The sequence below is a fragment of the Osmia bicornis genome, chromosome 10 (genome assembly GCF_907164935.1).
Source record: "Osmia bicornis bicornis chromosome 10, iOsmBic2.1, whole genome shotgun sequence".
Lineage (NCBI taxonomy): Eukaryota > Metazoa > Arthropoda > Insecta > Hymenoptera > Megachilidae > Osmia > Osmia bicornis.
The window spans coordinates 6,929,736-6,951,605 of NC_060225.1; the positions used below are offsets into that span (position 1 = coordinate 6,929,736).

The window sequence follows — 21,870 nt, forward strand, 5'->3', positions numbered from 1 at the left end:
CTGACATGCTGTTTCAGCGATACACCGGTTTCTGGTTGAGTTCTATCGGGCTTCAATGACATGGTCGAAATCCCGCGTGGATTACAGACTCGACCGCAATGATATTCGCACGCGCTACCAACAACCGTTTGCTCGCGTTTTGGTCACCGCAACGTCTTTCCCGTGACAATTTAATCGCGCGGATTAAAGCCGGCTGTTTCAATTAGAGTTGCTCCACCTAAGACGTACAGACACTGTAGAATCCTTGGTAAGCACCGGTTGAGTTGTACCGCAGGGCAGAGCGGTAATTAACTCTTTAACCGGTTAACAACACCTGTAGGCGAACTGCTTATTTTCACACGTTTTTCTACCCTCTGAAAATGCTACCTACTCTTTCCAAGTTTCATTCGTTATCTGGAGCTCTCCACCCCTGGGCATACTAATGAAAATGGTGCCCTTTTTATATAAACAAGAATGAGAGTAAAAAAAAAAGTAGTTTTTGAAAATGTTAAATTATTTTAATGAATTAAAAAATTTTTCTTTTCTAATTTTGATGTTTGTAAATTTGTTAATAACATCAGTGTTATAATAAGAATATTATATTTTATTTTTTAATTAAATTTGTAAGTCTATATGGCCCCCTCTATCCAGGGGGTCCTAGGCGTTTATTAATTTCACCTAATGATAAACCCAGTACTGTTTGCCATAAAATAATGAAAAATATGATAAAATAATACGTCAAATATTAATAACGCTGATAATTTTGCTTCCCGACTGGTTTTTTGATCAGTCAGCAAGGCAAGACAATAACGAAGCTGGTGCAACGTAACAGGATTAACGAAGCGCGACAAATTGGACCAACAGGAAATTAAAATCCGGACTTGAACGAAATTTCTTTGGAGCCTTTGTCCATTGACTCCCGTGGCGGAAGTAAGTTTCTTGTGTAGCGAAGGGAAGCTTTTCGAGGCTTGTTAACCGCGTGATATCGGGAGCATGAGAAAAGCCGAAGAATTGCGCGTTCGTGACACTGTGTTAATGACATGGTCTAGAATTTGCAGCTTGAACACGCACAGAGCATGGTCCCTTCATAAAAGAGACCGCGTGTTCCCTCGAAAAGATCCCCTAACGCGTTTAGAAATGGCACATTCTCATGTATGGTCCATCGAGTTTAAATAGACGGCCCCCTGGAATCTCTGTGTCTTTTCTTGAAATTGAATTCTAAATTCTTAAAGTCACTTAGAAAACCACAGTAATACAGGATCTGGACCTTTTTCAATTCAAAAAAGAGGTTAAAATTAATTGACATTTGCATTTCGGTGAAACAATTTAATTACAAACTAAGCAATAAAGACTTCAAATTATTACGAGTGCACTCTGTTAAACGAGATTTACCTTTCGTGTTTAGAGTGAAAATTCTTTTCACCGGAAACGTTCATAGCGTTGCTATTTGTTGTCAAAAGTAAAACGAGAAAAATGAACGTGAAAAAATTCGTGTTTCCTGTTGCTAAACAATATGCATACGTGGAAGTTACATACAATAGAATGTACCCAGTTGTTCGTGGATGGTATTGTAACATCGTTAACCAATTTATTGTTGTTTACAATTTCCTATTCGGGGGAATGGTCCAATAAAAGATCCGAAGTGGAAACATTTTTAACGCTGTTCACATTGTTGAACAATATCCCTTTGCCAGTTCAAACAATCGAAAACCTATGATATTCACTTTGAGAATGTTATTTTCGGAAATAACACACGTATAGAGAAATTCTATTCCATTTGAAAATTGTTGGGAAAATAGATAGTGAAATCTTTTCTCTAGAATTTATTGAAAAATTTTTCAACTGTTCAATGACTATTATTTTTAATAAAAAATAATAAAAACCAGCAGTGTAACTAAGCTGGAGGATCACAAGGATCAACTACCCCCTACTGTGAAACTCAAAACCTTTTTTTAATAAATACCAGAATATTTTCAAAGATTTTAAAATTTTCTAAAAATGATCAAGATGCTAATTAGATATTAGGAAAACAATTTTAGACTCTATTGGACAATTATTGTTGCACCATTGATAAGAGATATTTTGCCAAAATCATATTTATAACCACGCATGAAAATTGAATTGTAATCGGAATTCAATTTCGATTTGCTAAATAACATCCGACCATAAAAATTGAATTTTTTATACGGGGAAGTAGTTCGTGGTACAGGAAATTATCTTGGAACTTCCTGTTGGTACTTCGTTAGTCGAGACGCATTCGGTTATCAGAATTCCTCGTAGCCGGTCGATCAGAAGCGTCGTAAATAGATTTAAACTTCCGTCGATGCGATCGAGCTTATGGGAGCTTTTCCCTTGTTTCGGACAACGACGAACCCCTAATCCTGGCAAATTAATTTATCGTAAAATAGCGGGAAGTGATAGAGCAACGTTTGTCGTTGGAGATTCACGATCGTTCCGGATGGTGGATCGATTTCAAAGGCTGCTAAACATCGTCGAACGAGCACGATATTTTATTAAAGCGCGAAAAGGGTTGATTTCAACGGGTTAGGAGTTGATGGCAGCTTACCCATGATCGAACGAATTCTCGTCGGTGCGAGGAAAGTTTTTATGGAGCTTTCGCGGCTCGCGAGGCAAACCATCCTCGAAAATGATGAAAATCAGGGATTTATGAAAAGGGGACTGAAATTTTTCGATGAATTTCATTATTTCTGATAGCATTTGGATCGTCATTTCCCATCGAAAGGATTAAGCTAATTAATGTAGATCCATTTTTTATGAGTCTGCGGGAAAATGTTTTTCAAATTTTTCAATTTCATCTTTTCATTGGCCAAAAATAATAATTTTGTAGTTTTTTAATTTAGTTTTTTCATTTTTATCCTATTATCCTCTTTTTAAGTAAAATTAATAATTGAGCAATTTTGATCATTTTGTAATTAGTAATTTTAAATCGATCGTTTATTTATTGATTGGTAAATCAATGCAAAAAATATTTTTCGAATAAGGGAAGGAACCAAGAGAATGATATAACAACTTCGGTAATTCTGGAGGACGGCGTTCGACGTTCGTTAGACAATTTCGTCGTCAGCTGAAACTCGTTAAATGATTTAATGGAAATATACTCGCTGGGACAGTTCACGAGTCGTTATAGATCCTCTCGTTCCCTTGATACGCTCAATTATAAAACTTCAACTCGGTTATTTTCTCAGACGACGAATACCATTTATTCCATTAATTGGTGTTTCGATAAAAATATAATATTTGTTGTGCTTTTCTTAACATTTCTGCCTTTAATTACTTTTCTAATCGATCTTCATTAGAATAAGCAATGACAAATTTCAGATTTTATATTTTAAATTTCAAAAATATGAAACTTGTGACAAAATGTTTTTAAAAATGATTCTATATATATTAATTTATTTTTCATTTTACCATTTGTGTGCAAAATATATGAAACGTAACCATACAAAAAAAAGACACATGGTTGTAAGAAGGGATTATTAACTTGCATAAAAACTCCATCGTGTTACTTGTTAATTACAGCGTGATTAATTAGCCAATAAGTGTTGTAACTTCAAAGGGTCTATGATGGGAAAGAAAAATGATACAAGAGACTTATATGCGCACATTCATGCTTCTTTTTTGTATTCATGACATAATGTTTTTATTTGAATAACTAGAAGCATTTCAAAGGATTACATAACAGTAGTCGTTTAATTGGAACTCAGATTTAACTTGAAATCGCTTTAATCTTAGGATTAGAGTAACTGGAATCAAATTGTTCTTCAAATTTCTGGTAATTCATTTGGTGATCAAAATAAACTAATCAAATCGTTTAAACCAACAATTAAAAAAAAATTATTATAACTTGATAGTATTCTAGCACCATTTTATCAAAATAATATGATTTTCATTAGTTTAAAATTGTGGACCATCGATTATAATTTAAAAAAATGGTTAAATTCAAATAATTGACATGTGTCGTCATTATTTTCTGTTGATGACAATTAAAAATATTGTTTCGCAATAAAAAGCAAGACCCTTCAAACGGGAGCAATTAAATGGAACCGGGGATCGGATTTAATTAGATCGTATCGAAATTAACGTTATCCGGTTCCGGTGGAACGGTCGAATAGCCCCGATGGATGGACACGCGTTCGTTGCTTTTCACGCGAGCGCGATTCACCGGAGACCACCGATTCCTCTCTATACGTGTACACACCTACGTAATTACACTTGCAACGGTGGCTTTGAGTGTACGTGTACGTCGTGGAATATAGCACTTGTCTATTAATTAGTGACCGTAGGACAGTGCATTGTTCCAGATCCTACGACTGAATCTACCTGGACTAAGCCACGACGAATGCAAACACATAGAGACCTCATTGAACCAGTTCCATCGAGTTGAACCCTCGCTTAGCCAACAGTGGGCCAATTTTAACCCAGGATTATGTTTCGTGAAACAGGGACGAAACATTGAATCGCGGTCCAAATTTCATTCTACTCAGAAACTGTGTTACAGAAAAATAATTATTTGAAGGAAATTCAAATTAACCATCGGAAAGTGCAGTCACTACCATCCAAACTAAATTTCGCTATTTAATATCACGGTAAGGCAAGTTCAATAACAACTAAGCATCCTTAAAAAGAAAAAAATTTCCTCCTGTAATAACCGCCACGGTTCAGTTACTAACGAGTTTCTAAATAGGCTCGCAGCTTGAGCTCAGATATTAAACGCTGTTGCAAAAGGGCTGTGTGAGAAACAGAAGAAAAAAAATATATATGAAACTAACCGCCATGTTTTAGCGCATTTCCCGACACATGCCTGTAATTTCGTGAAAAGTGGCTATTAATGGCACATCTGTATGCGTCTTAAACCTTAGACGTACCAGGGTTGGTTAATTTCTAAAATAAAGTGAACTAAAAGTGTTATATTATATTATAAATGTTAACTAAAAATAGAAATAATGAAATAATTTTAAAAATATATTCTTAGCAAGAGTTATTCGGTTTTAATCTTTTGTTGGGAAACGTTGATTAAGCTACCGAATTAGCTCTATAAATCGTCTAAGTTTAATTCAAACGGACAGTGATGTAATTAGAGGCAACATTCCAAGATCGAACTATTTCGAAAGTGCTTGAAGTTTCGTAAGGAAGAATTCGTGATAGAGTGGAGTAGTTAATCGTTGAAATAGGGGAGCGTTCAAAGTTCTCGAGTAAATTATACAGGAAAGTGCAGCAATGTACAGCTGTTAAAAAGATATAATTAAATTGCTTTGCATTCAAAATTATATTCTAACACCTTATTCTGCATTATGACGTACTCCATGATTGATTAAATAGTTAAATTAATTATCTGTGAATTTTTTCTTAATGATCTGTTATAAATTAAGTATAATATACATTGTCGTTTATAATATAGAATGTTTCGTTTCATCGCATAGAACATTTAACATTGACTAAATCAGATGGGAGACTCATTAGAAACTCTGCCTATGAATAAACAATGTAACCATCTGTACGAAATTTGATCTAATGACTTTAATCACCCTTAATGCAGGGAAGGTGTCCCATAAAATCCATTTAACTCCCTTAATCCCTTGTCTTATGATTTTCTCAGCAGTCGCGTCTATAGAAGCCAACTATTCACTGCTGTGATGTTAAGATTAGTAAGGAAAGTTGATATAATATGCGTACTTGGTATTTCACGATTAAACTCGTGCAAATGATAATTGGAACTTTTCAATTAAACATCTAGGTTTATCACATTTCAATTTATAATTGATGTTATTGGGTTGTTGCATATTAAGTGGCCAATTTTGAAACCTAGAAAGTCTAAGACGATTTACTTATATGTACATCGAAATCGATCGTTTGACAGCAATTTAATACAAAACATGGGATTAGAAAATTTTCAACATCCGTTAGACGCAGAATTAGATTTTCTCGAAACTATCGAAGAATTCTATAACATCGTTGAAGTTTACACGATCGAAGATCCTGTTGTAAGTTGCGGCTTGCGTGTCTAGAGGATTGCTTCGATCTGCTCGTAACTCTTGTATGAACTAGCATTACGGGAAGAAGCCAGTTTACCGTGAAGCACGCGATAGGAAATAGCGAGCCGTTTTGTACCATTTCATCGTGATGACGATAAATAATTAATGGACTCGATCAATAGTGAAGTTTCTTCTCTGTTGGAAATCGCGAAGGAAAGTTGCATCGGTGAGTTTACTTTATTCGAAGTTCCAGCCGCATTTTGTTGGTTGAGAGAAATAAAGAATTCGCAAAGGAGTAAATTATCGGCGTCGAATTCGTGGTATTAATTAAACAGCTACAAAGAAAAGTAATTATTATTTTAGTACAAGAGTGCAAATTGAAAGCTTTTTGAAAATTATTCATATCCTCGATAATTAATATTAATTTGACCAAATTTGTTGCAAAAAATTCCCTAAAATTTATTTCTGATAGGCAAACAGTTAATTTTATATATTTTCAAAGATTAAGTGTTATATTTTCCAAAATTTAATTATTTCTTTTGTACGGTATTGAGTGCGATCGAATAAAAACCTTTACAGTTCCTTTAAGCAATTTTGAATTAAGACTTCCATCATAAAATAGTGTGGTAAATCCAAATGACGTATGAAGAGGGGGTTGTTAAAAAATAATGATTCCTTTTGAAAGACACTTAAGCAGCCTGTTAAAATTTTAACCGCTACTTACAGCTGATCGAAATTTCCATCTGAAAAAGCTTATTCAGCACATTTCGTCAACCTTTAAGAAGTACGTTTATTTTATATGAATTTTTACGTTGTAGATTCGAACAGTAGATTTTCAGTATCTTTGTGAATACGTCGTTGAAAGAGGTAAGGTAAACGTGGAGGAAACTGGAAGGATTACTTTCTTTCGTGAGCAGTTATCCACGAAACACCTCGCTTACAACGAGGATAATGGATAAACAGGAGCATAGAACGGAAACCAGGTTAATGGCGAACGATTTAGTGATATTCAACATCGACGGTCTAAACGATATCACATTTCTCCCAAATGACGATTTAATGTTCGATAAAATCTCATCGCAGGTCAATGTTCGTGTCTGGTTATCAGATCTTTGGGTATTTTTTGAAATATTTATAATATTGTAAGATGTAGGTTCATAGTTTACAATAATTAACCTTGGAAAGATTAAGAGATGCTTGTCGAGAATATCAATTAAAAAATATTGATAATATATTATTTCTGTCATCTAGAAAATTCGAAAAAAATTATTTCATCTTCATTTTGAAGGAACTAATCTTATCTCAGCATAGTTATTATTAAAAAAGGAATTATATATTTATTCGTTGGGTGTACTTGAAATGTTTTAACCTTTGAACAGCGGACCATGAAGAGAACTCCAATTTTAATTTAATTCCCTGTGAATCTTTTTTCAATATTATTAAATAACTTAATAATTACTCATGTTAATTATACGAGTATCTATTTAGATCATCAGTAGATCAATTCTCAATCATAGCCTTCGAACAATAAGTTTCTCCAAAATCAAACCAGAGTTTCCCTGATATTTAGATACGATATTTCCAATCAATCGAATCAATTACACTCGTCAAACATAATCAAGCGTCAAGAGTATTGTCAACATCTTGACAACCCCGTGGAAGTTACCACCGTGGGATCGTTTTCGTCTCCTTAAAAGCGTCACGTCGCGTCGCGCCCCGTCGTTCCAGCTTTGTTGCCGAAAGATAAATAGTTTCGAGTTGTTTCTGACAAAGTTAACGTTCCCCAACATACCCGTATCAAACTGTTGGAGATTGTGTGTTGCAGTAGGAGCCGAATAGAGAGTTAAATAACTCGTTGCGGTCAACGGGAGCCGGAAATATGAGTACGTAATTCGAGTCTGAACTCGAAAAGGCACCGTAACGTCCCTTTGATCCTGGCTTCCTTTAAAACCCACCATCCTGGGGGAGCAATTTCACTGGGAATCGTTACTGGAATAATTTTGATGCTACGGTAAAAATTTCAAACGACCACACCGTCAGGAGTTCACCCAAGAGGGTAGTTCTAGGAAGACGTGATTCTTTACCCAGTCCTTTTTATTTCCTTACTAACATTTCGTCATTTATCCAATGATTTTTAAGTCAATTTTGTCTTAATTTAATTTTTCAAATTTTTTTTTAGAGAGGTTAAAATTTAATTATTAGAGAAATTTATTTTTAATCTGCAATCATCTATTTCAATATAATTCTATCACCTATGGTTTAATTAAAGTTATACACTCGCGGTGTTAGTTTGTAAATTAAACGGGGTATTTCAAAACATTTCCCCGATTTTCGATCAAGCTGAAAAATTTTCAACGACCCAGTTCGAATTCATTGATACTTTTAAATTTAACGGGGCAACGGGGAATCATGGTGGTCCTCTTTTCTTCTTTTTTTTTTTTTTCGTTTCGCTACTGTCGTTTTGGGACGGTTAAGCAATATCAAGCGAACGACCTGCAATCGTCTGTGATCGAACGTGTTTCATTAATTAGAACGTACGAGTCGCTTTCATCAGGAAATCCGACCAACCGACCGGCTCTCTGTAACATTAAATACGATCCTATCGCGTAAAACGAGCAAGCGTTATTTGGTATTTTTTCAATTTCGTACTGTTCAACATCCGGCGTGGAAAATCGATGGTCACTTTTCATCATGGCTACTTGTGAAAGAAAGATACATTTCTGTTTATCTAATTTTATTTTGTTAGCTTTTTTCATTATTTTTTCTCTTCTATAAAAAAAAAAATAATTATATGGCAAATTATTGTTTAATTTTCAAACAGGAATGACTAAGTCAATTGTAATCCATATAAAAATATTAGACACTCAATTTTCCAAATAAAAGATTTCCATATGTATTAGAAAAATAATAGAAATGAGGAAAGAATAAATTTAAAATTAAATTGAAATTCTAAACCACACATTGGCTTACCACTGCTTCTAAATTTTCCAAAATTCACCATACTTAAACCCAAATGTCACAGAGAACACGTTTCGCCAATTCTCACGTTCGGAGTATAGAATTTGTAATGGTAATTACAGTCTATTGTGAGTCACGTTTTCGATAGGAAGCACTATTTTTGGTGTACAGATACAATCTGCTGATAATAGAGAAACTCGTGATATTCCCATTATTTGGAAACCACCTGATCACCATGTGTTTCATAAAAAGTGTACAAATAGATAGAAAAGAGATCGTCGCTTAGATATTGTACGGTGGATGAAATAAATTGTACACACGTGATGATAACGTTAGTAGTAAATGGGTCAATTGAAGGATGTTACGTGAATCTCTGAGAAATTCTGGGAAAATCTTATATCTGTTGAAATTGGATTTCTCGAGAAAAGGATTATTCTTTGAGCGTATTTTTTAGCCCAAATTGTGCTGCAATTTCGTATTTGAGAATTACTCAAGAAATAAAACAAAATTACAAAATTAATGACAAAATTGTAAAATCAAATTTTTGATAAAAAATTTTTATTTTTAATATCTTTATAAAGATTCTATTAATTTTTATTGTACAATATTAAAATAAAATTATTATAATATAATATCAAAAAGACTTTACTTTATTTTATAAATTTGTTAAATTTTTATTTTCATTTCTTTTTAAATTTCCGATAGTATACTATAGGAAATTGTTTAATAAATGAATCCATCTACCAGGAACAGTAAATACTCTTTGCCAAAGTTTTACGTGAATTCACCTACTAAACTTTAAAGTTTTACTGTAACATATAGAAGAGATAGTATCGCTTCTGTGAATAGCTGAACGAGGTCGTTCATCTCAGCTGGTCGATTCGAGCTTACACACGCGAACAGTCGCTATCAATCACCGTGATCATCGAAATGGCACCAGATGAATCGAGGATGCTAGCAACGTAATCGTGAAACGTTACGGACCGTCTCAATTCCACTTATCTACGACCATTGATCCGGATGTCCCCTTCCATCCAATTTCCAGACGTTAATTACGTTCGCGACGTCCCGCGTTTACTGGTCGAACTTTATCGCTGAAGCAGATATCGATTTTTACCATTTCATTGACTGATAGACAGTCATCTCCAAGTGGTCGAATTCAATGACACATTGATAATACGATTTATTTTGTAACGTTACTCCATTCTATGTGCTTTAACCCTTGTATTTACTTGGATAATGGCCACCTCTGCCAGAAATTGTTCTTGTACGTTTGTATATTCAATTAAATCAATATTTGCAATCAGAAACTTTTCAACATGGGATATATTAGTTTCTAATTGTTAGAGGAATGTTTCTATAACATGATTGATATTTTAGAATAAAACCCTTTGAGTAATACAACTATAATTATCCATAATATCCGTAATAATACTACAGATTAGAATATTAGATGTACTAAGCTGCTAATAAAATATTAAATTAAATTTGCCCAAATTTTTTAGCAGTAATATAGTTAATTATAATGCTGACAAATTTGAGAAATGAAATCTACAAAAATTTAATAAACCTTCTGATAGAACTTTGAACCATTAGAAACTCTAATTTTCTTTGAATGCTCAAAAGCAGACTGTTAAAATTATCAAAACAGGTCCGGTTTTAGCTGGCCTTCGTACTACATGCTTAATGAAATGTAGTGTTCAGTCTTTCGGAGGGAAAAGGCCGCCAGGGGATTGCACGCGTGAAAAATTTATTTATAGATGGTCTACTAGCTACAAGCCCTATGAAACTTGTTGAAGTTTAACTTCGCAACTGTTTCTTCGACTTATCTTGTGATATCATCTAAATTGTGTCGCAGAAACAATAGTTCAACTGTTTTATAAAAGGGCAAGTAATTTTTACGTTATGCAAATGATTATGATTCTTAATTTCACCCATATATACTCAGAGGGAAATGATAGCAGGGTCTCACTTAAAATTCATGGTTTTCGTTGTTTTCTTTCAACAACAACTGCAGACTTTTGTGCAGAAACTGCAGCCAGAATAATTTCCCGTAACCGGAAGATTCGCGCTATAATAATTACTCTTTTGTCCAAGGAAATGTAAAGAAAACTCCCAGTTTAATGTAAAACTTGGCGAGAATACTGGCTGGAAATTAGACTATCTGCATAAATTAACGATCTTTATATCAATATAATTTATTTTTAAATGGAAGAGTAGTTAGGCTCAATTTTTATATCTTTTTAATATGATATTGATGTTTGCAAATTGACAAATATTGGATAACATTGTTAATTGTGGATTTAATAATTGATCACCAATTATACTGAATTTCAACGGTGTTGATTTTGTAATTGTTGTATTATTCTATTTGAACTGTGCTATCATAGTTTGTGGCTTTTCCTATGTTTATTTAACTAAACTTGTCGAAAGTTTGAATACAAGATTGGAGATAAGTCTGTTCATGAAAAGCAACAAGTGGCCACATATCACGTGCAACGAAATGTCGATAAAATACTAGCGAGTGTACGATTTCGTTGTGTATCGAGAAATCACTGCAATGTCACCTACGTTTTTCAATATAACATCAGATTATATTCTCATTATTTTAAAAATAATACACTGCAATGAATATTCTTCATTCTCCTGACAATCAACCATCAATTTAATAATATTTCATTATATCATTTTTTAATGATATTTTATATAATGTAAAAATATGTATTTTAATGATATTTCTATAATTGATGAGATCAATTAATTTTCTCAAAATAAAAACTGGGGTATATTTAATATTTTAGACAGCTGTTATTTTAAATATTTGATGCTTCAGATTATTAAAATAAAATTGTTTTATCTAGGAAATTTCCTGTTTAAAATATTATTTTATTTTAACTTTGCAACATCTCATTTTTAATATTTCTTCTGTTTTATCAAGCTATAATTTTAAATATCCTTCTGATGGTGCCTGTTATGAATTTATTATTATATATAAAGAAAAATAATTAAGAATTCCAATAATTGGAGGAGATGATTCAGTTTGACAGAATGAGAAAACACTGATTCCCTGAAGGACTGCATCAATTCCAAGGATGGTTAAGAGAAGTCAAACGAAGTCAGAGGATCGATTGGTTGGTTGAAATAAACTTGACTCGACAAGTTTGCAAGAGTACACAAAACTTTCATGGGCGAAGTTATCGAAGATGGGTTCGAAGTTGTTCGAACCTGAAACAGACAACTTGGCCATCGTAATTCACGTTGCAACTGCAATCAGCTTACAGAGTGTATTAAGATTTTCAATAAACCATAAACGAATCTCTGTGCTCTATATAAATGGTTGGAAAATATTTTATTCATAACGTGAAAAAAACGATTTGCAATTATTAGTCGATGCCAATCTATTGTGAATTAAATTTTCCACCTTCATATATTTTTTTAATAACTGCATAGTATGCATTATTATTTAGCATTAAATAATTGGAAAGTTTCAAAATTTCAAAATTATTCATGAATTCTGTGAAGTCTTAATTGAGTTGTGCCTTCAGTAGTAATAGTCAACCATTAAGTTGGCAATTAAATTCATGACAGAATTATTTGTTAATTTTGAAGTTTTCCATATCTTCTTTTTTTTGTTTCTTTCATTTAAAATGTTTACAACACAATCTAGTTTATATCAACGATACAGTAGTATTGTAATTGAACAACTGGAGTGTGTAGTATGCTGTGCATTAAGCTGATTACTCTGTAAATTCAGATTAATGGATTAACTCTAGAACTATCCAATTTGATACGATTAACCTACACTTATTGACTAATTTCGGCATGTCGAGGTGTACAGTCTGGGTACATATAGGTAGATGAAAATATTTGAATAAAAGGTGTGTTGATAATTAAAATTAAAATAGGTGTAAATTATTCAAACAAGATCCATAATTTTAGAGCAAATTCTCTAAAGAATACCATTATAAAGAAATTGTTTAAATTTGATTAATTTATCTAAGTGTACTTGTTGAAAATCATTAATTTTTGTTAGAGTAGAAGGTTTGTTGCCTAATTGTTAAAATGAAGTTAATTTAACTTGGCTAAGAAGATTAATGGATTATCCTCTTTATTTTAACTAACGCTGCCAGTTTATTCACCTTGGCTGCATAATTAACTTGTTATCAATCTATAAATTACGAATTCAACATAAAAAAAAAAAACATTTTTGTACCCTAAATTATTGAAAATCAATACTTTATACTACTAATCGAAACAACAGAATTGCTAATTAAAAAAATTCCTAATTTGTAATATTTGAGTTATTAGAGATAAGAAGAATTATTCTTAAGCTTAGGCGTACAATGGCTGCTTCACTTTCGATTACCGTTTGATAGCAGGGAAAATACGCAGACTAATCGATTAGCATGAAACAATATCACTTGAAAACTCCCTCGAGGTTGCTGACGTGTAATTAGGCTTTTATACGCTTGCAAGAACGGCTCCGATATCTCGTTGCCTTTGTAACAATGTGTTTCTCGTGAAGCATTCGTGCGTTCAGCTCTTTTCTCTGCAAGCATGCATTTTCACGACGCCTTATCGAGTCCGGCTTCAATTGTTCGTTATCTCACGTTCCATTGAATTTTTTGCTAATGGACAGTTGCAAACGCAAACAATGAAACAACCTTAATTCCACTCTGAAACTCGTTTTATTAGACGACTACAAAAGTTCCTGTACGTTCTATATTTTTCGTTTTATTAAATAAATTATTAGGAACAGTAATGGTCAAATTAACAGAATTTTTACAATAATTTAATGTGTTTTATAAATCATACATGTCTGATATATAATCTGATCCACCACTTTCAATGGTTCTATGATAATAATTATAAGTCTTAATTAATTATACTGTAGTGTAATTGAATACATGTATTGAGGATTAAACGTAACCCAAGCAAATGGACTGGGATATTAGGAAAAAGGAAGTAAGTAATTAAGAGTTAAATTGGTTTCGAATCCTACTGGTTTAACTGTGAAGCTCAAACTCCAATAGCTGTTTGTATTAATTTTCCTTTACACTTGGAATAATAACAAAGCATCGATTTATCAATGTTGTTCGTTAATAAATAGCCAGCTTCGTATATTCTTCTTCGGATTTTCATTATTCCATTGATCCTTTCAAGATCTCATTGCATTTATTTGATTAACGTTTGAACTAAACCTTCTACAGTGATTCGTGTACTTTTAAATCCAATAAAAGTTGGTGATTTTGTTGATTGAATCGTATGAAAAGACTTGAATGAACGTTTCTCTCTATAAAGCAGGATATGAAATTTCAATGGATACTTTTGTGGCTTTAGATTTGAATTTGCAATAATTAATCGATAGAGTAAAAAATTTATAAACAGAAATGCTAAATAATTTTTGAAATTCAATGGTAGAAGTTATTTATTTATAGGTTGCTCCACTTTAGATTTAATTTTTGATATTATGGTCGTTTTAGGTCCAAATAGTAATTGAGGATGGTTAGATTATGAAATTGCAATTATTTAATTATTATTACTGGGTTACAGTAATTGCCCTCTAAGGTACTGAATAATCAAAAGGCCCCAAAATGTCAAAGATAACGCACAGTTGTGTCCCTATCGTAAACCCTTGACATAAATTCTGCGAAGTCCAAATGGGGATGATAGCTTTAGGGGTGGTCGTAAGATAACGACACGTCAATTACTATTAAAGTGGAGTAACCAAGATTTGAATCATTAAATAATTAAACAGTTCTAAAATATCAGAAATTTCTATAATAAATATATCCATAAATTTTCAGTAGTAATATCGATAAAAATGTATCCCCAGTAGTAATAGTCAATAATAACTCATCCATAGTAGTTAGAATCAAAAACATCGAAAATTTCAAAGATATCTTATCCATACCATAATATTTAATTACATATTCCGGAAAGTTTTAATTGTCAATTATATTCCCACCGATCTGTTAAACTTTCCTCGTTGAAAGAACCATAAATCCGTTAATATTCCATAATTAGAGATTCGTGTGTTTCCTGGCGAAACGGGTACACGAAATAGCACGGATAAAGAAAACTGACCTACGAAATTAGATAGGGTAAGAGGAACCCTCCGGAACTTTAGCTACACCCCCCATCCCCATTTGACCCAGGATTTCGGTGATCTCTGGCTGGTACGTGTCGGCTACGGGTCACGCGCCACCGCCTTCCGAACGTAAGACGCTCGACTATTTGCGCTGGCTGAAGGAGCAAGGACAAACGAACGGTGCACGGATTGGATCCTGGAAGGATCTACCGCATTCCTAGCTATAAATCGACGCATCAACGACAGCCTCGATTTTTCGTTTAATCTTTAAAGCTCGCCCGGCTATATATTACTCGGCAACCGCGTATTTGCATATTTTCGATGATTCCGGTAGTCGAGACCTCCCTGAAACAGATTCCATCCTACAGCTTCGGCTCGCTGACCGTATTATTTGAATTCCCATTGATTTACGGCGACGTTTTGCATTCTGTAAACGCTTTTATCTTCGAGTGTCGATGTGATGAATGGTAATATTTCGAGGATCATACCCGTGCGACAAATAAAATGCCGTTTATTTAATGGACCATCGGAACAGTTTTGTACGTTATTTAACATTGAAACGATGTTGATTGCGAATCACGTATCGCTGATGTTTCCGTTTGAAACGGTCGTGATCGATCGAACGGTGAATGGTCGTGATGGTTTCATTTTTGCGCTAAAGAATTTTCACCCAGTCCGCGCGAGCAGAAAATGGAACAGACTCGGAACAAGGGGAAATAAATTCTAGGGGACGGTTGTGGCCTCACGGGGTCACACGTTCGCAGCCTTCGGATGTTGGATAAGTTACATGCGCAACGGAAAAGTCGGCTTATACAGATCACGTACGGCCTGGAATGGACGAGTAAAGTTTCGGGATTCACTTTCCATCGTATGGGTTAAGCCAATTTCTGTTATAACAAATATTGTAAGTTAGTTAAGTTAGGTCAGTTTTGCCGCGCGGAAAACAGGTCTCTGTGTTAACCATTCGTTGTCGCCTTGATTTTCGGCTATGCTCCAATTGTGTACACGTACGTTACAGAATTACAAATTGTTGGAAGTTACATACTGGAAATATTCTGACCTTATTTTGTGATTTATCGTAACGCGCGCGATATTAGGAAGAATTTTGGAAAATGTGTTTGAAAAATAATAATAATGTGGTTGTTTAAATTATTCTCTATCTAATATTGTTATTTTTATTTTTGTTTCAGATTTCCCAGGAAAATTCAGTCACCCATCTGAGCCTGTTTGGTGAGTTTTTCTCTCTTCAAATTAATAACATACAAAAATTATCATAAAATTTAATTTTTTTTACCCTTGACTTTATTATTACCATTTCTGCAATGAAATATTTTTACTAAAAAGCTGAAATGACCAGAAGAGTAGCTTCTCTCTTTCTTAATAGCACTTTTAAAATGTAAAACGTTGCTTTGAATATTAAGAAGAGGAACTCTCGTGCTTGGCAATTATTTAAATAATTCTTTCTTCTCTGTACCGTTACATTATTTTTCCACATCAGCGTACTCTCACGAATTCTCGTTGTTTCTTTATCTTTTTTTTTTCCTTGAAAATTTCGAACGTTCAAAGAATGATGCATCGCGCGTCGGGGAAGTTTGCTTGGCGGGGGTTTCACCGGTGAAAAGCGGCCAAAAACGCCGGGAGCATACGGAAAATTAGATATCATCCGACGCAGCCAGTTAATTCGACGTATGGCACGGCTCGAAACTTTTTGCGGTACGTGACGAGGCATAGCAAGTAGAAACTACGAATGCAGTTGCCCGACGACGACGACGACATCCTCTGGGTCGTCGTTGTCGTTGCTGCTGCACGTTGCGCATTTCCTACTCGAACAAATCCACTTTGCAACCCCGTTTCTATGCTGGCGTGTCCTTGTCGCTATGCGTCATCCTCCTATCTACGTATGCACATACGTATCCGCCATGGAAATGAGAAACCGATATCGAGACGAATCTTCTTCGAGACTCCTAAGGCTTCGTCTACTATTAACGGTGACTCCTTTCACCAGAAATTAGATTTTGTCCTGGGATACTCGTCTTACCGCGTACTCTTCTAGATGTATGCACTTTGTTGCATCCTCTGGTGCATCGGGACTTGGCAGTAGATCAGTTCTCTCAATAAGGCTTTTATAATTTTTTCTTTCTTACGACAGAACTCACTTTAAATTTCAAACCTTTTAATTTTCTTTAATTCAAAATTAATTCTGATGTAGCCTTGATAAAGTACGAGATCATCAAACTGAATAATTTAAGAGATCATCTTTTTTAGATTTCTATGAAATATAATTTTAGATTTCTCTGAAATGTAGTAATTTTTACAGGTAGAAAATGGAAAATACAAATATCTTATTTTGTATATTACAAAATTCATAATTTTGACCCCTTCCCCCAGCTGTTAAAATATATTCAGTAGTATAGCCATAAGATAAATCAGGCATATTAGTAATATTGACTTTTATCAAAGTTTCGTCGATCTAACTTTGTTCAGAAAACAAAATGGACATAAAAATGATTTTCTAAATTCTTCACGAATCTCTTTGGTTCGTATTCTTCCGAATCATCACTGTCTGCCGTTTGAAGTAATGGTATTTTAAAATCTTAGCCCGGCTACAGGAGCGAAAAGATTTCTCGGGTGCTTTCAGATTCAATTCAACCGGCGGCTGTACTACCCTTTCTATTTCTATTTCTTCGACTTCAAAGCTCCGTTCCACGGAATTCACTCATGGTATAGCCGTTACTTTGATGCGTTCTTTCGTGTCAGAAGCGACCGTCTAAAGGATTTATCTTTTGCCACGCGGGATAGCGTGAGCCTCGTATGCACAATTCTGAAAAGGATTTTGATCAGTGCACCTGTACATACACGTGAATTATTGGATTCAATGAAAGAAAGAAATTCTTCGCTCTGTTTGAATTTTCAATCATGAATGGAGAAATATTTGAGGATTTAAATCGGTTTAAAATTTCGAAGCAATATCGAACGATTGATGATTAAATTTTTATTTCAGTGATGTATCATTTTAATTTATGATTAAATTGAGTATTTGATTATCACTTATATTAATGATCATAATTTCATATTTCTTTCACTTATTCACTCTTTTCCATATTTCCTTTTAACAAATTTTCATGTTTTCATGAAAATATCCCAAAATTGCATCGATTTCTTATTTTCTAAATCTTTTGACATCAATTAAAATTTATAAAATTAAAATTTTAGAAAATGACAGCTTTAATGGATACCTGAAATAATTCCTTTATTCACACTTTCAACCCCTGTTCAGCCACTTATTGTATTGTTTTGTATTTTAAAATCTTTCCAAAGAATTACTCTAAACAAAACAAGTTGCATAGAAATCAGACAATCAGTTCTTAAAAAAGAGAGAAGAACGTCGTTTTGTATATACAATGATGAATTGGCGCTTGAAATTTAACAAAATTCTTCGTATCAACGCGTCTCTTTTTTGGGTGTATTTCCCTGAAAACAACGCAGGGAAGCCTTGTTCTCGAAGTTTGAAACAGGTTCGTTTTAAAAGCAACATCGTTCCCCTCCTTTTTTTTACGAGTACTTGGGGTTGGACGGTGAGAAAGTATTATTGTCCCGGCGGCTTTTTACTGCAGGTAAATTGTGAAAACGTTTCGAGAAAAACGCGGGAAACTTAAGGCACTTGTATAGAGGGACATTTGTTCTCTTCTGTCGCGCCTTCTTTTATATCTGAGAAAAAATTGATGAAAGGTCTGGTTTGATGACAGAAAAAGATATAAAGGAGTGATAGATGTGTTTCATAACTGTGGATAATAAAAATGACCCCGTTTCCTTATCTTCAATCTCTGCGAGGATGAACATTTTTTTCAAAATTAAAAATATGAGAAACATTGTAACTTTTTTATTAATAATAATTTTGTGTATTATTGATATAAAGATTATGTCACGATTTATATAAAGGGAAAAAGATACAGAAGATTCTCTCATGATTTAAAAATATTTCATACCCTCGAAAGAGGAATGGTTATAGTCGTATTCCTCGTATCAACACATAAAGAGTCAGACCGTGGTCGTTTCAAAACTCTTCCAAACCATCTAGCTAATATCGCAGTATTTTTCAAAAGCATTTGAACATCAAAGGAACCACCGTTATGAGTACCTAAAAAAAACAAATGGGGTCGAATATTAACATGAAATATACCTAATGTTTAAATAACTGAATTCAAAGCTCAAAAGAGTTTCCTCGTTAAAAAATCCTAAACTTGGATAATGAATATCTTTTTTACATTTTTAATATCAATATTTACAAATTGAATTTGAACATGTTTAAATTTAAACACACGATCGTGAAATTACGATCGAGATCTCTTCCCTGATAATAAATACCTCAATTTCCAAATTAGGTGTGTAATAAAACAAGCAATCAATCACGTTAACGAGTAGCAAGGGTTGTCACACGTATTCGTCTGGTTGAACGTCGACCACAATTGGTTCTCGAAGCTACACTTATCTGTGGGGGAAACTCTCATTGTCAGATAAGCCAGCCGACCCTAAGGGAACCTTCTAAAATATATTGCGGGCATTGAAGGTAACTGCGTAAGTTCCTTCAAGCGAAACTATTCGTGTGTCGGTGAGCATACACAATCAAATCAACCGGATAGTCTCTGGTATTACCGAAGAGCTTTGGAACTCGGTTAATCTTCAGGCTAAGTAGTGTCCTATCACGAAAAGGGAAACGTTTTTTTCGACAATTTCAGGGTTAGCCTTTAAAATCCTCGGAAATAATTGGACGAATTCAGTGATTTTAAATTGCATTTCTTTCTTCGTTATTATTCCAAATGATGCATAATCTTAATAACGAACAAATGGAATCTATTTTTACCGATAAATGCGATCCTTTCGCGAGGCAACTCTTTCATCGACAAACGAGGAGAATAATTTTTGGAGCAATTAAAAGAACTCTGTTGGAATCGGTCCATGGTGTACAAGAGGCTTTTCTTCGCGATCGTTGGAGTATAAAAAAAATTAGAGGTCGGATCCCGGTCGCGATTGTAATAGCCCTATGGAAAAAGGTCACGAGGCGAAAGGAAGAACAAAGGGACGATGCAAAAACGAGGGCCGTCCGTGGACACGGGGAACGATAAACGGCGAAACAATGCGCAGGGCATATTTAGCTTGTGCTGCTGGTTGCACGTTATTTAGGAGCGAGAGGTACACGGCCATTTATATTCCCTTGCACGCGTGCGCTACGAAGGCTGGATACGATATTGCACCCTCTCGAAACCGATGTCCCTTGTTTCCGTTCATATTTTCCGAAATTAAAAGTTTCCTGCCACGAGGGGACATTGAGAAGAATCATTTTTAAAGGAAGCGTCAAATTTAGAAAGTGAAAATAATGTGTAATACAAAGTTAACTTAACTAAGATTCGGGCTCTCTCCATGGTCCGTCGTTCAAGAGATAAATTTACACATTTTTTTCTATTTTAGTTTGATGGACTTCTATTAATTTTGCATTTAATTTCTATTTGAGATAGATAGAGATACGAACGTGGTATTGTTTTTTTCATGAATTAGGCGTACTCGAAACTATAGTTTCTGCACTATATTAACCAGATTCACCTGAGCTCATCCGAAGCAACTCCGCATTTTGATACTTTGGAGAACTATTAACTAGAGAACATGGAAACTAACTGGAAACTTGATTATCTCTCTTGACAATGATCGATACGATCATCTTAAACCGTCTGGAACAATTATCCCCCTTGGTATTACTTGATATTGTTGAATTTTTAATAAGAAAGTAATAATTATACGCATCTTACCCTGTTTAAATTACCAATTATAAATTAATGAATTTATAAGGAAAAAGAATTATAGAAGAAATATTTACATTTAAATAACAGGAAAATAGTAATTAAGTTGTAAAATTCGTTCTATTTATTTACGAGCTTGTAAAACATTGATCGTGTTCAGGGGATATAACTATGAACTACTATTACCAAAATCTACAAAGTAATTACACGGTTGGGGGTTGAAATAGAAGGACGAATCTGGACACAATAGGCGACACCGTTAATCCGGCATCTAATTACACATAAAACCAGCGAGTCCCAACGCGTAAGCCAGCAGGAGATTTCTCCTAGCGGTTTCCATGAATTATTTCTAATGATACTTGAAACATTATCCGTACAAAATTGCAGTGGCCACACTCTATCGTAATTACACCCTCCTTTTACCTACAGTTTTCCCTCTAATTTTAAGTTAAACCGAACATTTTTACCAAAGAAGTAACTGTTGCCTTCATGTGACGATTTATTTATACCAACTCTTCTAAATTCTTTAATATAAACTTAAAAAATAAATTATTATAAAAGATGGTGATTCTATTTAGAAAAAAATTAATCGAATACTTCTTCTTTCCCGGGAAATAAATTTTAGAGGCACGTCTGACTAATGCATTACATTTCTACTTAAAAAGAGATTACCGTCAATAATTCTTCAGTTAGCGCTTCAACTGGGTCAAATTCATAAACAACGAAGTTGAACTCTATATCATATTTTATTTATAGATTCATTTCACTGTAGATCATTTATGACCCATACCTATCCTAATGCACTAGGAAAACCCAAATAGCTGATGCGTTTGTTAATTGACACCAACAATGGTAGAACGAAATTATCTAAAATTAATTGCATCTTCAGTGGATAATTTAGTAGAATGGTTAACCGTGTAATTGACGACCAGGTGGGACGATGATTGATGATGCGTCTATAAGTGCAGTAACGATGAACACTTCGGTTCGTCGATGCACTCTGCACGTCCAACAGCCTCTGGTGCACCCTCGACACCATTCGTAATATCGACGATTG

General features: G+C 34.1%; 1 protein-coding gene and 1 long non-coding RNA gene across 12 annotated transcripts in view; one reads left to right on the forward strand and one right to left on the reverse strand.

Annotated features, from left to right (window-relative positions):
* The window catches only part of LOC114871267 (neuronal acetylcholine receptor subunit alpha-7-like), a 149,203-nt gene that overhangs the window by 81,507 nt on the left and 45,826 nt on the right, over window positions 1-21,870 (reverse strand). The gene's annotated exons all lie outside the window — the stretch shown is intronic.
* The window catches only part of LOC114871273, a 111,551-nt gene that overhangs the window by 28,472 nt on the left and 61,209 nt on the right, over window positions 1-21,870 (forward strand). For all 7 annotated transcript variants that reach the window (XR_006829847.1, XR_006829846.1, XR_003788553.2 and 4 more), the window contains exon 3: window positions 16,212-16,251. This is a non-coding gene — a long non-coding RNA (uncharacterized LOC114871273). The remainder of the gene's footprint in view (window positions 1-16,211; window positions 16,252-21,870) is intronic.